At 43.1% G+C, this 25,719-nt stretch overlaps 1 long non-coding RNA gene across 1 annotated transcript in view; it reads left to right on the forward strand.

Annotated features, from left to right (window-relative positions):
* LOC109280398 (uncharacterized) overlaps window positions 1–21,774 on the forward strand; it is a 93,582-nt gene extending 71,808 nt beyond the window's left edge. Inside the window, exon 4 of the long non-coding RNA XR_002086705.1 lies at window positions 21,727–21,774. This is a non-coding gene — a long non-coding RNA (uncharacterized LOC109280398). The remainder of the gene's footprint in view (window positions 1–21,726) is intronic.
* The last annotated feature ends 3,945 nt before the right edge of the window (window positions 21,775–25,719 follow it).

Genomic DNA, 25,719 nt, shown 5'->3' on the forward strand with positions numbered 1-25,719 from the left:
AGGCAGCCTGTCAGGAAGGCACTCTAACTCATGGCACTTTACACAAAGTGCCTTAATGCAGAGCACCACTGAACCCAAAAGAACCACCTCTCTCCCCTTCCTTGATGTTCCCTTCTCCTCTCCACCCCAGCTCCAGCCATGGCAAAGCTGAGCTGGCAGCTGTGTGCTGTCCCTATTGAGAGTCTTGGGTGGGGGAAGGGATCCCCTCTGCCTCGTGGGTCTCCCCAGCTACCCTGACTAGGGTATGGGAGGGGGGAGTCAGGCTGGGCCTGCAAGGTGGGGGGGGCTCCCTTCTCCCACCCCATGCCCAAGTCTCTTGACAGCAGCAGCACACAGTAGCTTGCTGGGCTTTACCATGCCTGGAGCTGGGGAGGAAGAAACAGAGTCCCCTGATCTCACCTTGTGTACCTGGCCCAGCTCACCCCAAAACACCAGCAGGCATACCCTCCTGTTGCATGGGGAGGAAACCTTCTCCCCATGACAGCCCAGGGAGTTGGGCTGGGCTGGGCTGGGCTGGGCTGGTTCTCACTGCCTTGAGTACCAGCTCAGTCCCACAAAAGTCGATGTGAAAAATTAACCCTCACAGGGAACCTGAACAGAAGTTCCATAAGGCACTCTGCTGTAGAGCGGCTTCAGCTAATACCTGATTTATTGAGGGTTAATTTTTCATGCAATCGACTGTTTTAAAAGTGATCTGCAGCTGTGAATGTGTTTTATGTCATGGCTGTAGAGTGCTTTCAGGGGCCAGATCACAGAAAAAAATATAACCTGTGTAAGTGCCCTCAGTCGGCCTCCAAGCCATAGGCTGCTTCTTTCCCAGCTCAAGCTGTTTGCCCTCCCCCTGCTTGGGCTTTTAACTTCTAGCTAAGCCCTGACAACTCAGCTTGTATTCCAGGGCTTTTTCCCCATTTAAGTCAGACTTCTCTGTTACCTCGAACATTTCTTTGTACATTTTTGCCTGTGTTTAACTGTAAGTTAGCCTTCCATCAGAGCCCTATGCTGCATAGTAGTAAAGTATATTTTAATGCACCGTCTTCTCAGAGGAGCTACCAGAATCTCAAGCTCTCCCCATCTATTTATATGATGCTATTTTAACTGCATGTCAGTGACTTGGAAATGGGCGGGTGATGGATTGTGCCCAAAGGAGCATTTGGTGTGCAATTTTTTTTGGACTTTCAACTTGATGAGACTCATTCAAGACAATAAACACAACGTTCCTGGAAAAGGGCTGTGTTGCAGACAACTTGATGTCACAATTATTAAACCCTGATCAATCACAGGGCTTTCTGTGACAACCCATGATAAAAACAAAATAGGGTGTATACTTTCAAGAGTTGAACTGTCTAGCACAAAAAAAATAAAATAAAATAAAACTATAATTTTGGTTTATAATACTAAAGGGAAAAAAATGTATGGTGCAAAAGACTACCCTTATCTGAGAAACATAAGCCAGGGGGCATAAATTGAAAAGAAAATGGGGAACTGGGATTGAGCTGGCACTAATGAGCACACTGAGTCAGAAAGAGCACAGTGGAGTAATTAGAGTGAAGCACAGGGGAGCAAGGATTCCTGGATTTGTTCCCCAACCTGCTATTGACTCAATGGCCTTGGGAAAGTTTTTAACTTTGTAGTCTAGTACCTAGGTCATCATCCCTGAAGCTGATGTAGCTACCTCCCTGAGGTTTTAGAGGGAATTTTGCAAGGTTATTTATGTCTTGTGAGGCTTAGCCTGTTATCCCCTTCCAGGCCCCTAGAGGCTAGAATTACTTTTTTGGCATCCTTCCTGAGTGCCACTCTGATCCCCTTCTCCTGTTTGATCTGCCTCTGCTTTCTGCTCCTTGTTCTGTGTTTCCTGGCTGATCTGTTGCTCTGCTTTCTGGTCCCAGGCTGATCTGTTGCTGTGTTCCCTGTTCCCTTACTCATCTCTGTGCTACACACAGAGTCTGCCTATACCATTTTTGGCGTATGTGCAGCAGGTTAGCCACCCCTGCCTACAACATAGGGACCGGGGCCAAAGGGAAGTGGTCTCCAGAAGCCAGAACTGCCCCTTCTGGGGCACTGCAGTGGGGTGCATGTTAAAACATCTCTGGGGCTCTAGCTGTGCAGTGGACAGAAGTTTCCTAGGTGCCGGAGAAATGGGAATTAAGGCTAGCAGAGAACTGAAACACCTTTTTTGTTTTCCTTATTTCTTGCACCAAACCAAATTGGACCTAGCAAAGTAGCCATTTGCCTCATTTCATCTATATGTAAACATCATGGATATATGTCTGATAGTGTTGGTTTAAGTATTGGAATAATAAAATCTCAAACAATGTGAAGTTTCCCTGATTCTGGATTTTTTTTTTAACCAAAACTCCCTACTATCTTTATTGGAAGTTTTGTCTCCAGAATCAGAGAATCTGATGCTGAACTTTTTTACCTGCATTGTCCTCATGGAACAACTATCTTGAAAGTTAAGAAAAAAATAGTTGACGTATTGTTTCTTTCTTGGTTAGGTAGAAAAGAACTAATTTCTTTTAAAAAGTATGCTTATATATACTGTCTGCACTGGAGACCTTTTGTATAAATTCATTTTTTTAAACCACCAGCTGCAGGATTTTGAAACTGTAGTTGTTTCAGTAATGAAGAATTGGATTTTATAATTAAAAAATGAATAAGTTAATGTTCTGTGTAGGACCTGTAGGGGTCCCTACTACTTACCAGCTCATTGCCGGTCCTGCTCCACCTCCCATCTCTTGCCTGTCATACCTTTGGTGTTATTTATTGTTGAGGAAGGCAGTCCTAGGGCCAGTAGTAACCTCATGGGCAGTCTGGTTTGTTCAGCCAGGATAGGCCAGGCCAGACCCAGCCAGGGTTCTTAGGTCTCCCTTAAGACTTCTTCTCTAAGGGTAGGCTTCTGAGGACTTGTTGAGGCTAGAGCTGTTACAGCCTGAACCCCCTTTTTCTGTCTAGCCACACCCTCCACCTTGGTCCACTGATTAGGACCCCAGCTCCTGGGGATTGGCTTTGCCTTGGTGGCAGCCCCTCCTAAGGTTTCAGCCTAACCAGGCCAGTCTGGTTTGGGCTAACTGCTAGCACCAATAACAGGAAAATGCACACCAACATCCTTGCCTGTGGTCCCCTGTACTCCTGTGGCCACAATCCAGTCCTCCAGTCCCAAGTCCAAAACAAAAGGAAACAAAAGCCAGATGCTTCTTAAAAAAAAAAAAGTAGTCTTCCTCTCTGGAGTAAATGTTGCCTGCAGGCCGTACCTTTGTCAGAACCTGCTCACCTCCAACTCCTGTAGGTAGCTTCAGTGCAGTACCTGCATGTTTCCTTCCAGTAGTTCCTCTCTCCCTTGCCTATTCGGAGACTGGGCTTATATCTGTCAGCCTCCTTCCAGTCACATGATTGGCCTTCTGTCCCTCTTTCCTAGGGCCAGATATAGCTAACTGCTTTATTATCTATCTCGACCTTTAATCCCTGGTTCGGTCCAGCTGGACCCCGATGCTAGCTGCCTTGCCTGACTCCTGGTTTCTTATCTGTTCATGATTTCCTAGTAACAGGGGCAGGGGTTCCCTGTTATATTCTGACATTTTATAATGCTGGTTTCACCTGTGGAATTGTTACTGTCAAAGAAATGAGATTTATAAATGAAGATGCCAATACTGATTTAGTGATGAGTTTAAAAAAAAAAACCTGCTTTTTTTTTCCCTTTCTAGTTTCTATTTGTACTTCAAGAATCTAAATGGAATTGGGGAGATGAAAGATCGTGAGCTTTGCTGACACTAGAGATTTAGGTAGTTCACATAAACATTTCCAACTTGTGGGTACTTACCTTAGTTCAGCCCTTTAGATGGTCATCCATCACTAATTCAGCTGATTTCAGCCAGCTCTTAGAAGGTGAATAAGATAAGAGATATTTTACCATCTGGAAGAGGGAAAGCCTTGGTCAGTCCATTATCACAGATTCTTCTTTAAAGCATTCTTCCACTCTGTAAAGGGGTAAGTTTGCTGGACTGCATTCAAAACTTTGGATCTGTTGATAAGGACTTAAGCCTGTTAGCCTGTTAGTCACAGAAGTATCAACACCTAACTCAGTATAAGTACCTGATGATGATAATTTCTCTACAAATGACCCATAGCAGCTGTTCTATAAATGCAATAAAATAAATGAAGTACTGTACTTCCTGCATTCTTGGGTTGCTTGTGGATATATCAAATGAATCTTATTTTGTCTTCATGAAGACTGATCTTAGGAAAGTAATTGACTTTTCTGATACAATTATTAAACATTTGGTTAAACCCAAACCTCTTAAACTGAAGTTATTCTTATAAGCTTTCTTATGATACTGAAAGGAGTTGGAATCAACACAGCTTTGTCAAATGAAAATCATGCCTTGCAAATCTACTAGAGTTTGATAAGGGTGTCAATAAGTAGGTAGATCGGGGTGATCCACTTGACACAGTATATTTAGACTTCCAAAAAGCCTTTGACAAGGTCCTTCATGAGAGGCTCTTAACTAAATTATCTAGTCATGGGATTACAGTGAATGTCCACTCATGGATTAGAAATTGGCTGAAAAATAGAAAGCATAAATTAAGTATCCATAGCCAGTTTTCAAGATGGAAAGTAGTCAACGACAGGGTCTTGCAGTGATCTGTATTGGGACAGTGCTGTTTAACATATTCATAAATGGTCTGGAAAAGGGGGTGAGTAGCGAGGTGGCCAAATTTGCAGATGACACAAAATTATTCAAAGTAAAGCCCAAGGTGGACTATGAAGAACTACAGAAGGATCTGGAACAATTGAGTGAATTGGCAACTAAATGGCAGATGAAATTCAGTGAAGAGAAGTGTAAAGCACTGGCAAACACATGCACGTGCCCCCCTGAGAGTGCCAGTGCACCCTCTGACAGGCCGTGCTCCCTTCTTCATTGACAGGCAGGGGGGGCAGGTGGGAGCACCGGTGCCCCCGCTGTGAGTGCCGACCAGGAAGTGTGACCACCTGGATGAAGCGGCATGGCCACTTCTGGGAGCAGTGCAGCTGCAACCCGGTCGGTGAGATTGGCCTTCCCAGTCACTGACCGGTCACTGGGGGGCATGTGACCTCCCTGACTAAGGTGGCACCAGTTGCCCGCGGTGTAAAGTGATGCACCTGGGTAAAAATAACCCAAGTTATACCTGCACTATGATGGGCTCTGCATTAGCTTTTATCACACAGGCAAGGGTCATTGTGGACAAGTCGCTAAGAACATCAGCTCTGCGCTTAGTAGCCATCAAAAAGGCAAACAAAATGTTAGGGATTATTAAGAATGGAATTGTAAACAAAACAGAAAGCATCATTAATGCCCTTTTATAAATCCACAGTGCATCCACACCATGAATACAGTTCTGGTCTCCATACCGCAGTAAGGTTATAGAAGAATTACAGGAGATCCAGAGAAGGGCAACAAGGATAATTAGCAGTATGCCAGGGCTTCCATATGAGGAGAGACTAAAGAGGATAGGCCTAGCCAGCTTAGAAAAGAGATGTTTGAGGGGGGCATGATAAGTGTTTAAAGAACACTAAATGACAAAGAGAGAGTAAATAGGGATTTATTATTTACTGGGAGCATCTACATGTGAAATTAATTGAAGCAATACACTTCAGCACAGTTCACGCCAAAGTTTATTGCTCCGAGGCACAGCGTCTTCACATGCAATAAACTCCCGGGCACAGCATTTTCATGTGCACCCAGGACTGCAGCATGTTGACCCCGGGAGGCATAGCCCTGGCTGCCAGGAGACCTGGGGGCTCAGCTGCCAGCTCAAGGCTACTCTGACTGAACTGAACATGCAGCAGAGGGGCTGGCTGTGGCACGAGGGTGCTACATTGCAGAGTTAGCCAGCAGGCAACCCCCTCACTGTAACATCCTTGTTCCCCAGACATCCCGGTTCTTATCTACTTGTTCATTCCAGTGGAGTATGTTTCTTGTATCTGACAGTACTATTCTGCGCTGGAGTAAATTGGTTTATTCTGACCTAATAGAGTCATATGTGTAGGTGCTGATGCTTTACTGTGGAGCTGATGAGTCTACGCTGCAGTAAGTGTCTCATATAGATGCACCCACTCTTTCTCTCAATGCAATAACTAAGGGTTACAAAATGAAACTAGTAGGTAGTAAATTTAAAACTAACGAAAGGAAGTTCTTTTTCACACAGTATGTAATTAATGTATGGGACTCATTGCTACCAGATGTTGTAGAAGCTGACCGTTTAGCCAGATTCAAAAATGGAATTGGACAAGTTCTTGGAGGAAAGGGGCACCAGTAGTTATTAAGCATGGGAGTTAGGGATACAGCCTCTGAATCAAAACTTCCTAGACTTTAAATGCCGGAGGCTGCAAGTGAGAGAGGAACGGCAGAAAAAAAACCCTTGTTTATACCCAGTTCACTCTCCCTTTCAGCATCTACTGTCTGTCACTGTGTGACACAGGATATTGGGAAGATGGTCTAACCCAGTAAATGGCAATTCTTATGTCCTTATGAAATGGAATTCTCTTAGTCAGGGGGCAAGAATACTGTCGTGATCCATGACTACATCCTTAATTCTCATTTACACAAAGTACTAATTTTCATTAATCGCTGAAAATCATGCACTCAGCACAAGACAAGAGGAAATAAAATAAAATAGACAATCTCTAAACTGCAGAACACATACAATATCTCTAAGTATATATTCCCCACATAGGGGCAGGAAGAGAAATGGCATGGCTGGGTCATTATATTTGCACTGGTTATAAAAAGAGGGCCTGGGAAAGATCTAGTGAAAGATGTAGGTCAGTGTGGAATTGGTGTAATTATATCAGAGGATGCAGATGAACAGCTTCATGTTGTAGATGCTAGGATTTGGTATGTACTTCTCAAGCTGAGGGACTGTGATTTGCATGCTGATTGTACAATGCCAGGTTTATTTCTCACTAACTGTATGGTAAGTATCTCAATGTATTTGGCTAAGAACTTGTAGCAGTTAGAGTGTAGAAAGATGCAACTTCACCTCCAAAGGAATGATAGGCTATTTCATATATTTGCTACATTTTGGAATTCGCACAGGTTTTCATAATGGAAAAAAAAAACAACTTAGGTTTTGGCATAGCTGTACTGATGGCAAATTTACTTCCAGTTAGAGAGCTCATACTATTACAGATAAGAGTTTCAGTTGAAAAAAAAATGATAATACTTTGAAAGGTAATCTATAGAGTTAGAATATGTGCTGATAAGAAGAAAAATGAAGAATGGGCTGCATGACTGAGTAGGTCTTTGCCATATCTAACTTCTGAATTGGAGCACCAGTTCAGACCTCAAAGGTTTACAACTCTCCTTCATTTTAGTTGTAGTGGCAGAAGAGAACCCAAAGGCAGATTTGGCCCAGTGGACATATCCAGATGAGTGTGGCAGTGCATGTCTGTGGCGCCACATACCACACATTCAGGTGTTCTCCAAAAAAAAAAAAAAAAAGTGGGGCAGCACACATGGGGACAGCGTGTGCCACACAAAACTGGAGCCTGGCCAGCTGGAGTGACACTTTAGCTGCTGAACAGACTCTAAGTGGCTGGATTGCTGTGGCTGCAGCCCCAGGAGGCCCCCAGGACCCAAGTAAGGGTCCCCTACCCCCCCTGGGGTAACCTGCTGTACGCCAGAGGATGTGTGGCATAGGTGTCCCTGGGGAAACAAATGTCCATGCTCATGTGGACATAGCCAGTAATTGCAGGTTATACTGTGAAAAATAATCATTGGAAAGTAAGTTATCAAGTAGTAATAATACCAATCAGTTGATTTTTACTGGAAACTGTAAAGGAAAAGATGGTAAAGCCAATGCACTAGAAAGTTAAATTGTTTCTTTTCTGCCCTTGGTGAAGTTTAGAATTGAAAGTTTAACTAGGCTTTCAAGTGATGGGATGATATAATGGCAGTTGTGTTTAGTTTGACATCAAGCACCACAAATGGATGGAGAGAAGGAGGATGCAGGCCGGAAGCTCTCCAAGTCCACTTTTTATCATCAGTAACTTCTCTCCGTTGTGGCTCAGAGCTGACAAGTAAGTGCTATTGTAAAAAAAAGAAAATCCAAAAAACCTAGAATAAAGGTTCCAGTGCTGTAACCCTGCCAGATTCTTATGTGAAGGAAATCTACTTAAATGATTACTAGCAGTTGGGATGGTCCTTTGTTTATTGCTTTTGGAAATGAAAAATATGACCTGACTTTTCTCTAACTGCTGCCCAATATTAAGCTGTCATCCTTACAGTGTTTATTCAGTGCACATTTTCACTGAAGCACAGAATGTCACAACTAACTGATGATCGATCCAGAATGCCACAAATTCCTTGACTGAATAACAGCCTTAGTGGTAAATATGGAGGGCCTGAATCCGACCATCCTTACAGTGACTGTATATTAGTACAGTCCATTGCTTTCCATAAGCTTTCTTCTTCTTTGCCTTTACATGAGATCAGAATTGGGCCTAGAGACTTGTTGGGCTCACAGCAACACTTTCAAAACTGTGAAATTTTTGTCTTGCATTTTTTTTTTCTCTTTAGGTTAAATTCAGTCTTTTGTAGGTAAATCTGCTTTACAGTTGCACTAAAAAGATGAAGCAGTAGAGTGGTCATAGCATAACTAAGGGGCAATGTCTGGACATTTGTTCCAATACTATGTAGCAGCAAACTTGGGGAGTTGTATTGTACTACAAATAGGTCTGGAATATAGTGGTTCTTAACAGGTTAGATGATTGATCGGACATATCTTGTCATTTTTCAGAAGTGTCTGTACTGGATTTAAATGTGTGGATCTGGAATCTGTATCGCCACATGTATATACACAAGTGTTATTTTTACTGTGGTGGTGCCTAAGAGTTCAGGACATGGGCCTGAACTCCATTGTGCTAGTCCCTTTGTAAACACAGGGTAACATAGATGTTCTCTGCCTTGACTTATCCACTTTCATTGATCATTATGGGTGTACAACCCAGAAACATAATTGCATGTGTCGATCTAAAACTGCAGGTCTGGTACTCACATGCTCATAATGTGAGGCAAGTTGGGGTTTGAAAGGGTATAACTTAGGATAGAGTTTGGTCATGTGTGTATACAGGAGCCAGTGTGCTCTCTGAACAGTACAGTAGGTGAGAAATTCTGTGGCACCCTCAGTATAACCTCTTCTGGGAATATGAATTAAAAATATGAGACATTCCTGTCCACTAACAGAACTTGTCTATGAAGAGATGAGTAATTGGAGATTCCCCCTCTCCCACTCCTAAGATATCATGATTTTCCTTTGGTCCTTTTGATGCACGTTATGACCTTGTACCTACCCCTGCGCCTCTACTGTACTCCACTATCAGACTCCCAACCTTAGCTAAAAACACCTGTCAAGAAAACCCAGCTCCTTGAATTGGACTGTGAACTAGATAGGCCAATAGTTAAAGTAAATGAATCCATACAATTAAACAAGGGTAAGTACTTAGAGTATTGTAGTCAGTGGTGTGGTTAGGTACATCTCAATCAATTGCTTTTTCAGCATCATTATGATTGTTTTAGCTGGCAATGCCAAACAATATAATATTTATCAATCAGAGGTTAACAGATACTCATAAACCTATGTCCCTGTTATAAGACAATCACAGAAGCAGTTACATATAAATACCATCCAGATTGCTCATCTAATGAATACAATTTTTTTTTAAACCAAGAAACTGCTGTTCTTGTTTAACACCTGGCAGGAGTACTAAATTACATATGCCAGCTGCTCCATGACTAACATGTTTTTGGTTTTCTTTTGCCCAGATCTAGATCAAAATAATGTTCAAATCTCAAGCAAACCAACGTGGTGGGAAAGACACCATGATATTTATCAAAACATAGATATCTGTTACTAGTCTAAGAAGTCTGAGCACTGATCAAAGCCATTTGATTCATAATATAGCAAGCTTTAAATTATTTAACACCTGCTTGCTGTACATTGTTTTTACAGCTTAGTGCATGCAGTTAATGTTGGCTTCTGCAACTGGGCAAAGACCCATCACTAGTGCAGAACTCCATTTATTTCACTAGGACTTTGCATGGGTTCAAGCTTCTGCTGACTAAGGGTGCTTGTACATGAGCCAGGAGGTTGCTCTGATGCACTGTAATTACAGCACATCTGAGCAGACTTGATTAATCAAGTCTGATGGAGCATGGGAATTAGCGTGCTTCAGGCAGTTTCCACGTCTTATGGATCAGCATCCCCATGCTTCAAAATGTTGTCGGGGTGCTTTAACCAAAGCTCTCAAACAAGGCTAGGTCCCAGGCTGTTGGAAGGGTAGTAGTAAGACTGTTACTCAGTTAGTATAAATAGTTCTTTATGTAAGTTCCTGTAAATAATAAAGTGTTGTTTCCACACTACCAGCCTCACCCAGATACTCACTTGCCAATTCAGCCATAAGTTACAGTGCTCAGGCTTAGCACCTGTGAGAGTGTTAAACCAGAACGCCACCCTCATATGCTTGCTGTGTCAGAGAAGCAGCAGCCATTTCAGAAGCAAGCACTGTGCTCTTATGGAAAAATGAAAAATCACCTTCCCCATTTAAGACGTATACCCCAATTTTGGAGGGCTGAGTCTTCGGAGAAAGATGCATGCGATTAAGCCAGTAAATATGTACATAGAGAAATTCACACTGAGACATATCTTTATGGGTGACTGGTTTCTAATTAGAACTCTGAAAAACGTGGGCTAAAAATATGTAAACATCATGAACAGTTCGTCTGGTTTTGGATTATTGAAACAAACTGAAATTCAGACCAGGAGCAAACCTGGCCTTGTTTCTAAATTAGCACACAAATAGTATTAATTATTCACTATAAAATTCATGTTTTCCACTTGGTTTTGGTGAAATACCACATGAAACTAGCCGTTTAATGAGTTTGTCTTGTGGGAACTGAACTCATTATTTAATACAGAACTTGACCCAGTGGGGAGGGATGAAATTACATAGATTGAAACTTGCACTATTGTATGAACCTCTTTGGGGGGGAAGAAAAGCAGAGAGATACAAGGCAAATTTGACAGCTTCCCATACTGTCATTTGGCTCAATTCCACAAACCCTTCATATGCTGAATGACAATGGGACTTCAATCACCCATGTTCTTTTTTGTGCTAGTGCTGTTGGACGACTGTTGACACATTACTAGTGCACCATGCCAGTCTTAAAATAATTTTTCTTCCCTGTGTGAATCCTTCTTTGTAATGTATTATTTCAGAAAGCCTTTTACTTACCAGTACAAATTGGCTGTGTAATCTCTTCTCTCACACACGTGAACATTGTTTTTTCTTCCTGCTGTTTTTTATGATAAATCCCGTATTTCTATGTCAGGTGGTAAATTGATAACTGCAGTGTCTTTGTCTGAAAACAATACCCAGGAGATATTAATTCCCACTAAATATTCTAACTAATCCTGCAGAGAGGGTAATTTTTCTAGCATTAGAGAGCATCTCTCTGATCTCCAGCATGATCAAAATAGTTGTAGTACTAATGCTTTCTTAATTCAATCATCATGGTTTCTTTCTTGTAGTTGATATGATATTGTAGCTTAGTAGAAATTAAATAAAGGTATTATGTTCTTCCTCTTCCCTCTACGCTTTGATAAAATAGACTATAGGATTATAGTTATGTATTGAAAAATTTGGAGGTGCAGTGGGAGAAACAACTGATATGATCTATCTCCCAAAAATCTTGATAATTTAATTACATGGTATTACTAACCTTAAGCATGCGAGAGAAAATCAGTGTGCTTTTTCTCTAGTCTTCAAAACATGGTTTCCCCTTTCACTGTTTCCAGTTCATTGACCCCTGTCCCAGTAAGCTATTAGCTTTTTAAAAGCCGTTAGTATATAAAAAGTTGCTTTGCATTATCTGGCAATCTCTGGTGTTGTAGGTGGTGCATTCTTTACTTCCGTGTTTCCTGTTTTTCACAAGAGAAACTTTATGTTACCTTCTGTCCCCAATCTTATCATGTCTTATGCATGAGTGGAGGGGTAGAAATTCATTTTCCCAGAAAAGCAAGGTCCTCACATAAACTACTGCCATAGAAGGGAGGCAAAAAAGAAGAAGTACTTAGTCCTCTCTTACATCCTTTGTAGAGGGATGTTCCAAACTTCCATTGGGTGAGGAGCATAGACACACTCAGAGGGGAAGGGACCCTGAAATATCAAGTGTTAGACTAACGCCTATCTATATAGCAGAGTTCTTCCTAAATACTACATTTAGTATTGCTTTTCTAAAGAGGTAGTAGACGCTATGCATTTCGCAGCTGTGTGCAAAATAAATTGGTATAGAAGCTGTCCATCATTGATAATGCTGGGTTTTGGAGAGGAATTATATCTGGTGGACTAGAGGAATTGTAGCAGGCTGCATGCCTCAGGGGCAAGGGGGTGGGCGAACAGGCTGCAGCTAGCTGCAGGCAGGCGAAGAGTGCTTACAAACCTGCTTTGAAGGACTGGGCACAGCTGATAAAGATAATTGGCTGGTTGTGTGGGAGTTAAAAAGCTCCCAGGGTTGAGAGAGGGAGAGAGCAGGCAGGTCAGTTCCTAGGCTCGCCCCAAGCACCACACCAGTGTTGCCTCTCCTGGGGTTTGTAGCTAAGACCAAAGCTGAGAGACTATGAGTTTCCTGGAGTGAAACTGAGGTCAAGTGATGAGTGCGGGTCTGGTGGCTGCAACATCATGCCCAGGCACTCTCTTCCGGTCTGGGAAAAAAACACAGAGGGTGAGATGATCCCTGTGGGAAGTGAGTTTATCCAAGGGAAGACTTTTTGAATGAGCTACCCCAACTTGCTACCGGAATGTATTTGAGATGTACCAGATTTCATGGCAACATCAGTACATGTGTGGATTGTTTTATAAACAGATGTGAACAGCCACTGACATGAATGGAACATCTCTCCTATCCAATACCAATGCTTGAGAGGCGCAGTGGTGTAACTCAGGCATGCCCTTACTTAACCCTCAAGCCCAATCTCAGTGTTGTGTGCTTGGTGCAGTGTTTCCAGAATATGTGTTCTCAGCTTCCCATGTAGCAATACAAAAGTTGGCTCAAATGTGAGGGAATTAGGGCTCAAAATTCCCTATGTTCTTGGGGACTCCTAAGACCCTATCTCCAATATGTGGAGGTCAGGGAAAGAATCCATCCCTTTTCCAGCGCCCCACTCATTTGCAGACTAAAGAAAGTGGCAAAGATATCTTCAGAGAGTTAGGGGCATCCCCCATAAAACCCCAGATCTCACCTTAGATGAGTCCAGGACAGGGAGAGGGGCGCAGATATCCTTTAAGGGACAGAGCATCTGAGATTCCAGTGTGAAAGTACAATGCAGGGATAACAGGGAATCTATCGCTAATGTCCTTGACATATTTTCTCCTTAATACCTTATCCCAGCTCCTCTCTGCTACCTCACTACTCAGTCAGATTTATGCTTTTCCTCATGCTCTTTCTATCCCACTACTACATCCCTCATCCATCCCCCACACTTCTTTGTTAATTCACTCTCTTCTCCAAGATATTAGCATGTCGTTTATTATTTTTTTCAATAGATTAAGCTTCTCCTGAATTTTTTGTACTTAGATTAGAGCCTCACTCCTGAAAAAAAGTATTTTCTATGGAAGAAGCAAGCTGGTGCAATATGGACGGTCATTGGAAAGATGTAGGTCAGATTCCAGTTAATCAACAAAACTGCAAGCATTTTTGTGGACACTCGACACCACAACTGTTTATCTGGGACAAATCTTTGTGGTTTGAGTACTTAGTTTAGGATGATCAACAAACATTTGTGTTCTGAATCTAATATTTGTGGAGGATCTAGACTAGCATTATTACTTAACTTGAGATCATTAGCTGTGTGTTGAGTAGAGTGAAAACAGGGCCAAATCTCAGCTAGACAGATACTTAATGAGGGGCCTTAATTCTCAGAACAATCTCAAACATGCACAACATGCATTTTGTCTGTGTTTATTAGCTGTCACACAACAGCATTCATTAATCCAAGGTTGGGTTCTGATGCACTTATTTTACTTATCATCACTTTTTTTTGTAATCTATCCTGAAATGCAGGACACAGCATCTGCTTAATGTAAGGGTTGCTGCATAGGGAAAAATATTGAAAGCATTGACTAATGCACACAAAAGAGAATTTTCAAATTTCATTTGTAAAATTCTGTATGTTTAAAAAAATAAAAAAAGCTTAGTTAATTGTAGGGCAGCAATATTGCATTCCACTGTATAATACCATTTAGGAACTGTAACAGGGCCCCTACCCCATTACTGAAAAGGAGCAAACCCTGGGGCCTGCTGGCCAGACAAGCCCCCAGGTGCAGACTTAAGGATGGAAAAGACTTGAGTGAACACTTACCACAGTGCTGGCAGTAACAGCAACATCAGGGGTCAGGGGCTTACACAGAAACACTGCAGGACCTGGCAGCAGATGTCCTCCCTAGGCAGGTCCCCACGTGCAGGGATGTGCAGTTTGTGATGCCGCAAGCAGCATGTGGGAAACGTGAAACCATGAGCTACGCTGCAGATTTGCAGTACAGTGGCAAAATTTGCTACCGGGAAATCATGGTAGCAAATAAAAATATGGGGAAAAAAGTGGCACAGCACACTGTTCAGTAGCATGCAAGAACAAATGGAGGGCTGGCCATCCAGAGCAATGCTTTGGCTGCCAGCCAGGCTCTGTGCTGCCAGATCTGTGCCCTTACTGTACCAGGACATCAGGTAATACTGCTGGGACCCTGCACCCAACCTCCCCTACCCCTACCCCTACTCTGAAATGCACACACAGGGGCATGTGATAGGGTACAAAACAGTGGCACAAATTTGTGCTACTGCTATTGGTGCCTCTACAAGTACATACCCCTGCACATGGGGACCCACGCCTTGAGGCTACCCCAGCAAACCAAAACAGAAAACACCTGTGGCAGCCAAGGGAGGTGGGGCCAGAGAGCCTTATAAACACAGGCTCTGAGCCCGAGAGGGGCAGTCTGACCCTGGGACCTGCAGAGGAAAGAGCTTCTGGCCTGGAAGCTGCAGAGGAGAGCCTGGCTGACAGCAGAGCTGCCTGGGGAACAGTTGGCAAGGTGCTGTTGGTTTACACGAGAATACAGCCAATGAACTAGGCTTAGGTTTGAACCCCAGTGGGTATGTCTACACATAGTCCTACACATTGTCAGAGGGGACCAGTAGGCATTGAGGGAGTCCCTGTTCCCCCGAGCACTACCAGGAGTGACTAGAAATAACGGTCACAAGCTGGCAGAGGGTAGATTTAGACTAGACATCAGGAGGCGCTACTTCACAGTTAGGGCGGCTAGGACCTGGAACCAACTTCCAAGTGAAGTGGTGCTGGCTCCTACCCTGGGGGTCTTTAAGAGGAGGTTAGACAAACACCTTGCTGGGGTCGTTTGACCCCAGTACTTTTTCCTGCCATGGCAGGGGTCGGATTTGATGATCTGCTCAGGTCCCTTCTGACCCTACCAGCTATGAAACTATGAAATTATTGCAATGTGCTGTGGTGACATAACAAGCAGATGGGTCTATGTGTGATCAGCACCTACTTCACTGTAGTGCTGCGCTCTCCCATTTTAGCATGCTAATATGGTGAAGTAGCAGCAAAAACTAATCGTGCACTGTGCGCACGGTGCAGTAGGGGCAGTTACTTCCAAAAGGAAGTACTAAAGCATGGTACTGTAACACCACCACCATAGGGCAATGTGTTGACATGCCCAGTGTGGAACTAATTTGCACTATAGCCTGGGAGCTTATCTTGCTTATCTTTTTGGTTCGAGTTTGAACTGGTGGTTGTGGAAGGGACTGTGACAGGGAGTTTTTGGAAGTTCCATTAGTACCCTAAGGGCATGTGATTGCTTTGAGCCCTGTTGATGGCAGGCTCAAGGTAGAGCCCAGAACCTGGAACAGGGCAGGGACAGAGCCGGGACCTAGAGGCCAGGTCCAGTGCAGTGTGCCTAGGCCATGGGAACCAGCAACAGAAAAAGGGGGATGAGGCCGGGAAAGGCCAAGTCCCAAGAATAATATAAACAGCTGAGGTTGGCCAGTGTCACGCTAGAGCTAAGTGCCCCAAAACATGTAATTAGTCCCCAGAGCCAGAGTGAGACCAGGCTTGGGAAGCCCTGGGGCAGATTGCCTTTCTTATAAACACAACAACATCGGGCATGGCAGGTGAGCAGAAGGGAGAGTGACCAAGTAGGGCAGACCATGAAAGGGCTGAGTGGCCACCAGGGGGAACTGTGACCACCCCCTGGGACGAGCGCCTTTGTTACAGGACCATTCATATTGGGGCTCCTGAGCATCTCTACTGAGTCAGAAGGAGACAAGGGCAGCTTTGAACTTGTGCTTTGTCTCCAAGCCCTGACATATAACCAAGGCTGTGCACCCTTGAACTGTCGCTCTTGAACATTTTATGTAGTGTAGCTCAAGGAATTCTGGCACCACAACGAGATTTTGGTTGGACCCAGCCACCCATAGTCATAGACACTCCAGTCTCTCAGACTGAAAGAAGGTCTGGCATTGCAGGGCTTGGCTCTCTATCCTGAACCTGCTCCCTGGTCCTCTGCCCAGAAGGGGTTTGGGATGGGGAGCTAAGCCCTGTTACTTTGTGCCCAAAATTGTGCCACAAGTAAAGTAGGCTTAGGGGCCAAATTACTAACCATCACCAGTGAATCAAATCTACCCCAGCAACAAGAGATTACTGTCACAATTATGGAAGGGAAAAGCTTGCTTTTATGTAATAATTGAACTATTAAGAACATATACATTAAGTATCATGAAGCATTAAATATCCAGAATGGTAAAATACAGACTACATTATACAAGAAACCCACAGACCAACTTACATATCTGCACAGAAGCAGCAATCACCCTAAACACAACAAGAAAGCTGATATACAGCCAAGCCCTCAGATACCACCGAATTTGCACTGAGGAGAACACCCAGGATTGCCACCTCACCAATCTTAAAAAGGCTTTCACCCAACAAGGATGCTCTTCTAGAAAGAGAGATTGCATGTTTGAAATAGCCACATAGATATCATGTGAAGAATTGCTGTAGTATAGAAGAAAACCCCCCACGAGTTGCACACCGCTGGTTATGACATATCACCTCTCCATCAAACCCATAAGGAAAATCCTCAAACAATTGCAACCCATACTAGAAAGAGACCCTGTTCTTAAAGACATTTTCCCAGAACCACTCATCCTAGCCTTCAAATATGCACCGAACCTCGCTAACCTCATCACCAGAAGCAAACTTCCTACGGGCCAGAACACACCGAATGGATCCAGACCATGCCATGACAAGAAATGCAAAACCTGCCAACACATCTCCATCACCCCCACTATTACTACACCCCACAACAGAGCCATCAACATTCCTGGATCTTACAGCTGCACCTCCAGAAATGTAATATACCTCATCCAATGCTCCAAATGCCGTGATGGAAAATACCTAGGAGAGACCAAACAGCAACTGCGCACCAGAATGAACGGAGACCGGAAATCTATCAAAGACAGGAATACTCAATTACCGGTGAGGGCACATTTCTCACAAGAAAACCACTCTATGTCCAATCTCTCAGTTCTAATCTTCAAAGGGAACTTACAAAACCCATTTCACAGACAAGCCTATGAACTTCACTTCATCAACCTTGCATGATGCGCATCTAATTGTGTTCTTAAAATGACAGTAACATCTGCCTATTATATGAATGCTAGAAATGTGTTACTTTTGGGGCTTCTGTTAAAGCGGTTTACAGCAGGTTATTTTTGGAAGGTTATTTTTGTCACCTTATGTAGCTTAGAAACTTTAACCTTTTATTCACCCAAGTAGTTACTTTGTCAAAGCGGGAAATCAAATCTGATATGATTTGTTCTTAGTAAATCCATGATGGTGTTGAGGGCCAGCTTTCAGGAGGGACTTGATTCTGCTTTTCTCTCTGGCCCAGAAAGGGGGGCCAACAGGGTCAGATTAGTCTGAGCCAACCAGTGGTGCTGGTTAGGATGCCCAGTTTGGTTTTCTGGTGTATTGGGAGAAAACAATAATAAAAACAAAAGATATCAAAAGAAAACCTAAGAATTTATTAATAAAAGCATGGATAAGAAAGGTCAGTAAGAACAGCATTGGATTCTAATGCAGTCTGAAATGGATGTGGACAGTACAGGGACAATAATCAATACACGATTGACGATGGGATAAGCCACATGCCAACCAGGAGCTCACCAATCTCCAAGGTAAGATGAAACCTTACACGCCAGCCAGGAGATCACTACTCTTCAGAGACTGATAGAACTCTTCATCAAAGTCTAAGCTCTTCTCTCACTGATCCTGGTGTAAGCTGGCTACTCTCACAGGACCACACAAGCTGCATACAGATCTGCGGACACGCCAAACACAGCCCCAAACTTGTTCTCTCTTCGATGCATATAAACTGAGTTCTGGAGTGATCTAAGCACTCTCACAGAAGACCCGGCATGTGCAGAGATACTTCTACAGTGTCCTTTTGTAGCAAAAATGTCTGGCAACAACTATGATACGTTATCAGATGCATTCACTGTCACTCAAAGCTGTTGCTTGCATTTACATCAGAAATCATTCTTTGTTTTCTTGCCAATTCCATAAACACATCTGCTCACCATGTTTAAGTTGGTCAGTGGTTCAGAAGTTCACTTTTTCTAGGAGGTTCTTGAACTGACCACTACTGTGCATGCTTACAGTCTTCAACATTAATATTAACATGAGCAATACCAAATCTGAGTTGAGCTACACTGGGCGCTTGTGATCAGCCTTTTTATCTTCCAGATCATGCAAATGGGTTGTCTTAGAATATAGCTTCCCAGGTATCTAGGTGAGCCTAACCAGTCTGTTGTTCCCCAGGTCCTCCTTTTTGCCTTTTTTAAAGGGGAACCTTATTTGGCTCTTCGCCAGCTCTCTGGTATCATGACATTTCCCACAACTTCATAAATATTATTGCCAAGGGGTCTGGATTAATCTATTTCAGTTCCTTCTGGCATGAAGTTCATCAGGCCCTGATGACTTGGTGCATAACCATACGATCTAACAAGCCACTGACCAAGGATCTACTACTTTTTAGCTGACCTAGGATGAGTAAGTCCAACAGACAACAGATGTGGGGTTAATAGCTTTTTGTTTAGAAGATGATAGCTCTAATGTCTAACCTACATTTCATCTCTGTCTTTTTAAGGAGCATTTTAAAATCATAATAACCATATAGTACAGTTATTTCATATTAAAACTGGAAACCAGATCAGCTTTCTAAAATAGATTTGAAGTCATCCTAAACTCAACTGTGCTTTATCAAATCCATTTTAATTAAAGCTCAGTTTCAGTTGATAGCTTCAAGCTATAAACTCCATAACTCAATTCTTCTCTGGACCATGCTGGAAAGATTCCTGCTGCAATTTGAGCTTAATATAAATCATACAGAGGTTTTCTGAAGCAGCTTACAAGACATTTCTTTACATTTCTAGCTCATATTAAGAGGAATGCAAAAGCAAAAGATACAGTCAAATGTTTTTAAATGTCTGAAAAAAACCCACTTTTGCTAACTTACTTTGATCTAGGTAGTTTATGTAAGTGATCCCACTTCAAGAAGACACTTCCTTAAGAGAAAAGCAGACTATCACTTGTCATTGCTTACGCTGGGCTAAGTTATCAATGTCTTGAAAGATAGGTAAGTAATTTAGCACTAAAGGCCTAGAGGCCCTTGGCTGCTTCCAGTATCTTAAACTATTCCTGTCTGTTGTGTTTTCATCCTCCAGTCACCCACATTTCATTCCTGTTGGTTTGACACTGCATCACCTAACCACCTTCATCTTGATTGTCCAGGTGGCCTTCTTCCCTCTGGCATGCAGAGAAGCACTTTTTCTGGTGTCTAGATTGCTTCTGCTCTTTTGACATGGCTTAGCTACTATAGTCATTGTGCTCTGATTTCCTGTGTTAGAGTTGGATCTCTCTATAATTGATATACAGGAAACCCTTGGTATTTGTGGGTTCAGTATTTGCTGTTTCAAATATTCGTGAATGCCAAACCCGCATTTTAAATACATGTTAAGCACTTACCAGAGCTCCTCGGGAACTCCGCGCTTCATGCCGCCGGGCTCCCACCGCTACGCTCCTGCCACTCTGCTCCCACTGTCAACACCAGAGCCGTGTCCTCCTCCCCAGCCGCCGGGGGCACTGCATTCATGAACACAGACTGCATTCATGGATGCAGTGCCCTATTTGCGGATTTCGCCATTTTCAGGGATCATCATACCACGGGGATGGCGAGGGTTGCCTGTAACTCATTCTTGGTTCATATGGGCTGAATAGGGATCATACTGTGCACCAAAGATTTTCCATACAATCTTCTTTTCAATATGATCTTGAAGTGGGAAGATACTACTATATCTTGTTGGCTTGTGAGAGAACGCAGATGTGACTGCTGTAGGTTATACATAGCCTGATTAGGGTTTTATAAACTTGAAGTTTCATTTTCCTTGGGGTAAGTTTGGATAACAGGAACTTGTGCAATACAAAGTAGGCCCTATATTCTTCTATTTTTCCTTTAATTTTATCCTTGATTACCATTCCGTGTTATGATAGTACCTAAATACTAGAAATGAGCCACTTAAAATTAGTGTTGTTTATTGTTATGTGAGGTCCCTAATTTACAGCTGCCCTATTTACCACCAGATACTATGTTGTGTCCATGTTTACTTGTAGTCTGATTCTATTTGCTTAACTTCTTAATCATGTATATAGAGCTTCTATATTGTTCATGTTTTCACTTATGAGAACTATATCATCAGGATGTACGAGGACTTTATGCTCTCCATTCAGCTGAACTTCTCCCCTTATGATATTTATGCTCCTGTTAATTTTTTCCACTGCCAGGTTGAATAGGATCAGAGACAGATCATCTCTGTCTCAGTCCAGCACTGGTTTGAAAGATAAGCCACACCAATTATTCATTTTGAAGAATAAAATGTTGATTCTTTCTGTTTAGATGACTCACAAATAAAATATTGCATTGGTTCTTTAAAAATTGTTAACTGTGTATTAGAACTGAAAGAAAAATGATAGATTTTTTTTCTTCTAAAAATAATACTTTTTTGTTGAAAGTGAGATTTTTGTTGGGCCAGTTGAACTGATTGCTTCCAGTATCTGTCTGTTGATTAATTACGGAGCAGTAGCTACTGCTTCCTGATTTCCAGATTTCTCATGAAAAATTTCAGAATACTTATGCCTATGATATGTGGTTAATTTGGAATTGGGTATGCAGATCATTAGATTGTTTCTATTCCTGCTTAGATAAGCATATCTCTTGGTTTGCAAAATTATGCAAAGATTAGTATTTGTCAATTCAAATTTTCAGTCAATAGTACTTAATATTTGCTTAAAATTCTCTGCTAACATTCTTGTCAAGTTAATATTTCTTGTAGAATATGAATGAAAAATGAACAGAAGTGAAACAGCTGAGATAAGTTATGCCAGGTCATGTTCAGGGGGAAAAAAAAGGGGCTCTTGAGAACTTGTAATAATTATGTTGATTTGAAAAAGAAGCCTAGGTAAATTCATCCCTCATGAAACTCCTTTCAGTGTAGTAACAGCAGGAGATAACTGTTACTTTGGAGTACTTCACAGTATTTTTCCTGATTTTTCCTTTTTCTCAAGGTGCTGATGAAGTGAAGTTCTGCATTAGAGGCCTTCTGAGTTCATGAGGTAGGTGTAGCCAATCAGGGAATTGTAACATGTGCCTTGTGACAAACCATGTGATTAGTTCCAGTGTAGTGACCTTAAAAGTGACCCAACAAAAGCCTGGGTTTTAATTATTTTTTCACTCGCAAGGAACATTATGCACTAAAATGCGACATTTTATAGAAATCCTACACGTTCCTCAGAGAACAAACAAGTCTGAACCACTCTGCTTGACAGGATGGCTTCTGAGCTAGCTCTTGATAAAAAGGGTTTGATTTCATTTTGCTGGCCTATCACTTTTTTTCTTCTTGCCTATCACTTTTTTCTTTTATTCTTTAGCCCCATGGAGATTAATATCTAGATGCCAGGCAGAGAGAGAAAGCAGGAATAGAGGAATCAAGTAAACTACCTTATTTGTAGGCTTCATCCACAGTTCAGCAGCACTTACCACAAATATATTTCTTCTTTTTGCGACAGTTAGCATAGTAGCTTTCTTAGAGCATATCAACTAAGCAGCCACTTTTGCAATTCAGTAAGGCCAATATTTCCTTCTCCCATTTAATTTAGCAGCTACCCACAACCAGCTGATGAATGTTGTTATAGGCACTGCTGGAAGCGTTCCACCCAGTTACACCTATATTTTATGCACAAATAAGCCACATCTTGACTGCACATTCTTATTTCTTCTCCCAGTCCTTTCTACCCTAGTGCTCAAAACTATAATTTTTAAACTCGCTGCTGGCAGTGAAAAACATTTTCAGTCTCTTTCATTTTATTTTCTTTTAACAGGCTGTCCTGTTCTGAATTTTTGTTGTTCAGTGTTCTAAACCATGACACAAGACATTGTGTTTCAGAAATGCTGTTCTTGATACAGCATGTTTACTTTTTCCCACTTCAATGGGTAATGATGGTACTTCAGTATAAGGCAACTGTAGAGAGGAAAGACAAGTGCTATTTTGACCAAAACAGTTATGTCAAGTCCCATGCAGGAGTGATTTATTAGGCAAGTATGTTAGAACTTATCCATTCTGGAGCATAGAGCCAGGAGTAACTCTTTGTAGCAAAGCATTACTTAGAGCATATGTCTCTACTTCTAAGCAATGCTGTGACTTCCTAAATGTACACTGTCGCCTTTCTGGCCTCAGTTTTACATTTTGTAGATAAGTGACTCACCCCAGCCACGTTAGATTCCAGATACACCTCAGAAAATGCCAGCTCTTGGTTTTCACTCATTTTTTGACTACAGAAAAAAGGGAGATTCTTCTGTTGCAAAGAGCTTAGACAGGCCGTAACGGTGTCATTGTTGACACTATGGATTCCTATTTGAAAGGTATGGGTTTATCTTGTGAATCATTTGTAGGTGTTTGCATACCTAATATTGTGCAACACCCTGAACAGGATCTCTTGGCACCCAGGTTGAGGATCATTGCTGTAGATTTAAATTAAGCTGAGAAAGATGCATGATATCACTTCCATCCTTCCTAGCTAGCAGGGATATAGACATTCAAAGTCAAGATACAGTGTGGTTTAGAAACAGGGAAACTAAAGACACCAACATGAAATAGTGTAAGTTATTTTGTCAATAGATTTTCTGTTCTGTCATTCCTAGAAGCCCTCCTGTTCCCAGTGGTGATGCATAGGGGTGCACGGGGGTGCATGTGCACCCCCTGAGAGTGCTGGTGCACCCCCTGACCATCTGCACTCGCCACTTAGGTGACAGGCGGGGGGGAGGGGCAGGCAGGAACACTGGTGCCCCCCCTACAAGCACCAGCCAGGGAGTGGAGTACCATGGCACTCCCGGAAGTGGCTGCAGCAATTGGCCGTCTTGTGATTGGCCGTGGTGGGGCACCACCAGTCACTGGCTGGTCCCTGGGTGGGGCATATGCCCCCCCGCCCCCGACTAAGGCGGCACCAGTTGCCCACGCATGTTCCTTCAGCTGTAAAATACAAATGCAATGTCATACCAATGTGATTAGATCATTCTTGATTAGGTGCCCTATTATTTTATCACCAGGCAAACTCAGGCAGTGAGATCTTTCTGTGTCTTTGTGTAAGGTTAATCATTGCCTCCCTCAAACATTCAAAAGGCAGGAGTCAAGGCTGCTTTTCCACAAAAAATCATTTTTAAAAATGAAAATAATACAATTTTGGTTTTCAGTGTTTTCTTTCTTGTTTCTGAGTGATTTATCATATGATGGTTTCATAGTTCAACATTTTCTCTGCAATTGTGGTGGGTGGAAATGTAATTTTAAATTAAAGCTAAGATCTTGACCCCAGCACATGCAGCCTTAGGTAACACATCAGAAAATGTGAAACTTGCAATAAAAATGTGAATGTTGACAACACTTAGTTGTACTGGAGCCTCCATACTGATTGAGGACTTTGGGTGCTACCAGAATTTTACATCATTAATAACAAAAATTTTTATACCACCCATAGTTCTTAGTACTTGAGCACTCATGCAGAATTCTAGAAATGTTATGTTACTTTAAAAGAGCTCAATATTAGGATCCTATATCTATGTTTAGGTATCTAAATATTTGACCTGTTCTTTAAAAAAGGAATATTTATTAGTTCCAATTGATCTTAAAAACAGGTCACCAACAGAATGATACTGAAGTCACAAATAAAAAGTCCAAGTTTGCTACCCACTAGAAAAAGCTTGTGCAACATATGGCCCGCGAAGCCATTTTCTGTGGCCCATGGTGCTGCAATGGAAAATGAAAGTAAACACTGTTTACTTTCGTTCCCACCCCTTGTCCCTCCCCCAGCCCCTCAGCAGCTTCCTAATGGCTGCTGAAGGGCTGGGGAAGGGACAAGGGTCCCACACGCACTGCGTCAGCTTGACGTTGCTGACACAGTGCGGCTCCTCCCCTCCCCCCTTCTTTCACGGTGTCCCTTCCTTGCCCCACCCCTCCCTTCCTCATTTACATGCCAGCTCCTCCCCTCTCCCACATTGCAGGGTTTCTGTTCCTAGCCCTGCCCCTCCCTTCCTCATTTGCATGCCGGCCGCGCCCTGCACCGGTCCCCGCCAGCTGTGTGGGCTGGAGCAGGTCACAGTGCAGCGGGCGGGCGTGGGGGGTACTGATGCTGGCTCAGAGGGATGCTGCAGCTGGGCCTGCAGGAGATGCTGCTGCCGCTGCTGCTGTAGCTGTTGGGGTGGGAAGCTGGCACCGCTTCTGCTTCCCCACATCCCCCCGCAAATGCAGACATCATGCTGGGGGTGGTGAGTCGCAGGCCCCGGAGAGGGAGGGACCCCTGCCGCTTCGGCTTGGGCTGCCCTGGAGGAGAGGGAGCATGGGGGGTGTCCCTGCACATCCCGCACCCCCCTGTAGAGTCCCCACATGTCCCCCTGGCTGCTGAGCCCAGGTGCGCAGGTGTGGGAGCATCCTTGAGGCCGCCCAGGTGGCAGGGAGGACATGGCAGGGTCGGGTGGCACCCCCTAACCCCTGCCCCCCCCAGGCTGTGGCCGGACTGGACAGGCTGCGCGAGCGCCCGCTCCTGCCAGCCCACTGGGTGATAAAAAGTTCATGATCCGGCCCCACATTCAAAAAGGTTGGACACCCCTGCACTAGAATATGAGGTTATCGTACTTCTCCCATAATTTATATGCTGTCTATGAGGAACACTTTGGAAAGTAGAGAATTAAACCTCTAGAGAGGGTGAAGCACAGTCTAAGTTCACTTTACTCCTAAAGGAAAATGGGGAGCACCATTACAGGATAGGATTAACAAGCTTTAATGAACATAAATGGATGTCAGACCTTTAGTTTCTTCTCCTTAACTGTCCAGAGAATACCTTGGGAGAGGAGATTGCTGTGCCTGACAGTTAGTGGAATTTTCGGAAGTCAGAAATGGCTTTTAAATCCTTTTGCTTTAGATCTTATTGGCTTCACTGGCGGCTGTGTTGGACCAACCATCCTTGTTGGAGAGCCTACTTGTCATGGCTTTACTGTACCTCAACAGGAGT

This window comes from Alligator mississippiensis, chromosome 1 (genome assembly GCF_030867095.1).
Source record: "Alligator mississippiensis isolate rAllMis1 chromosome 1, rAllMis1, whole genome shotgun sequence".
Taxonomy (NCBI): domain Eukaryota; kingdom Metazoa; phylum Chordata; order Crocodylia; family Alligatoridae; genus Alligator; species Alligator mississippiensis.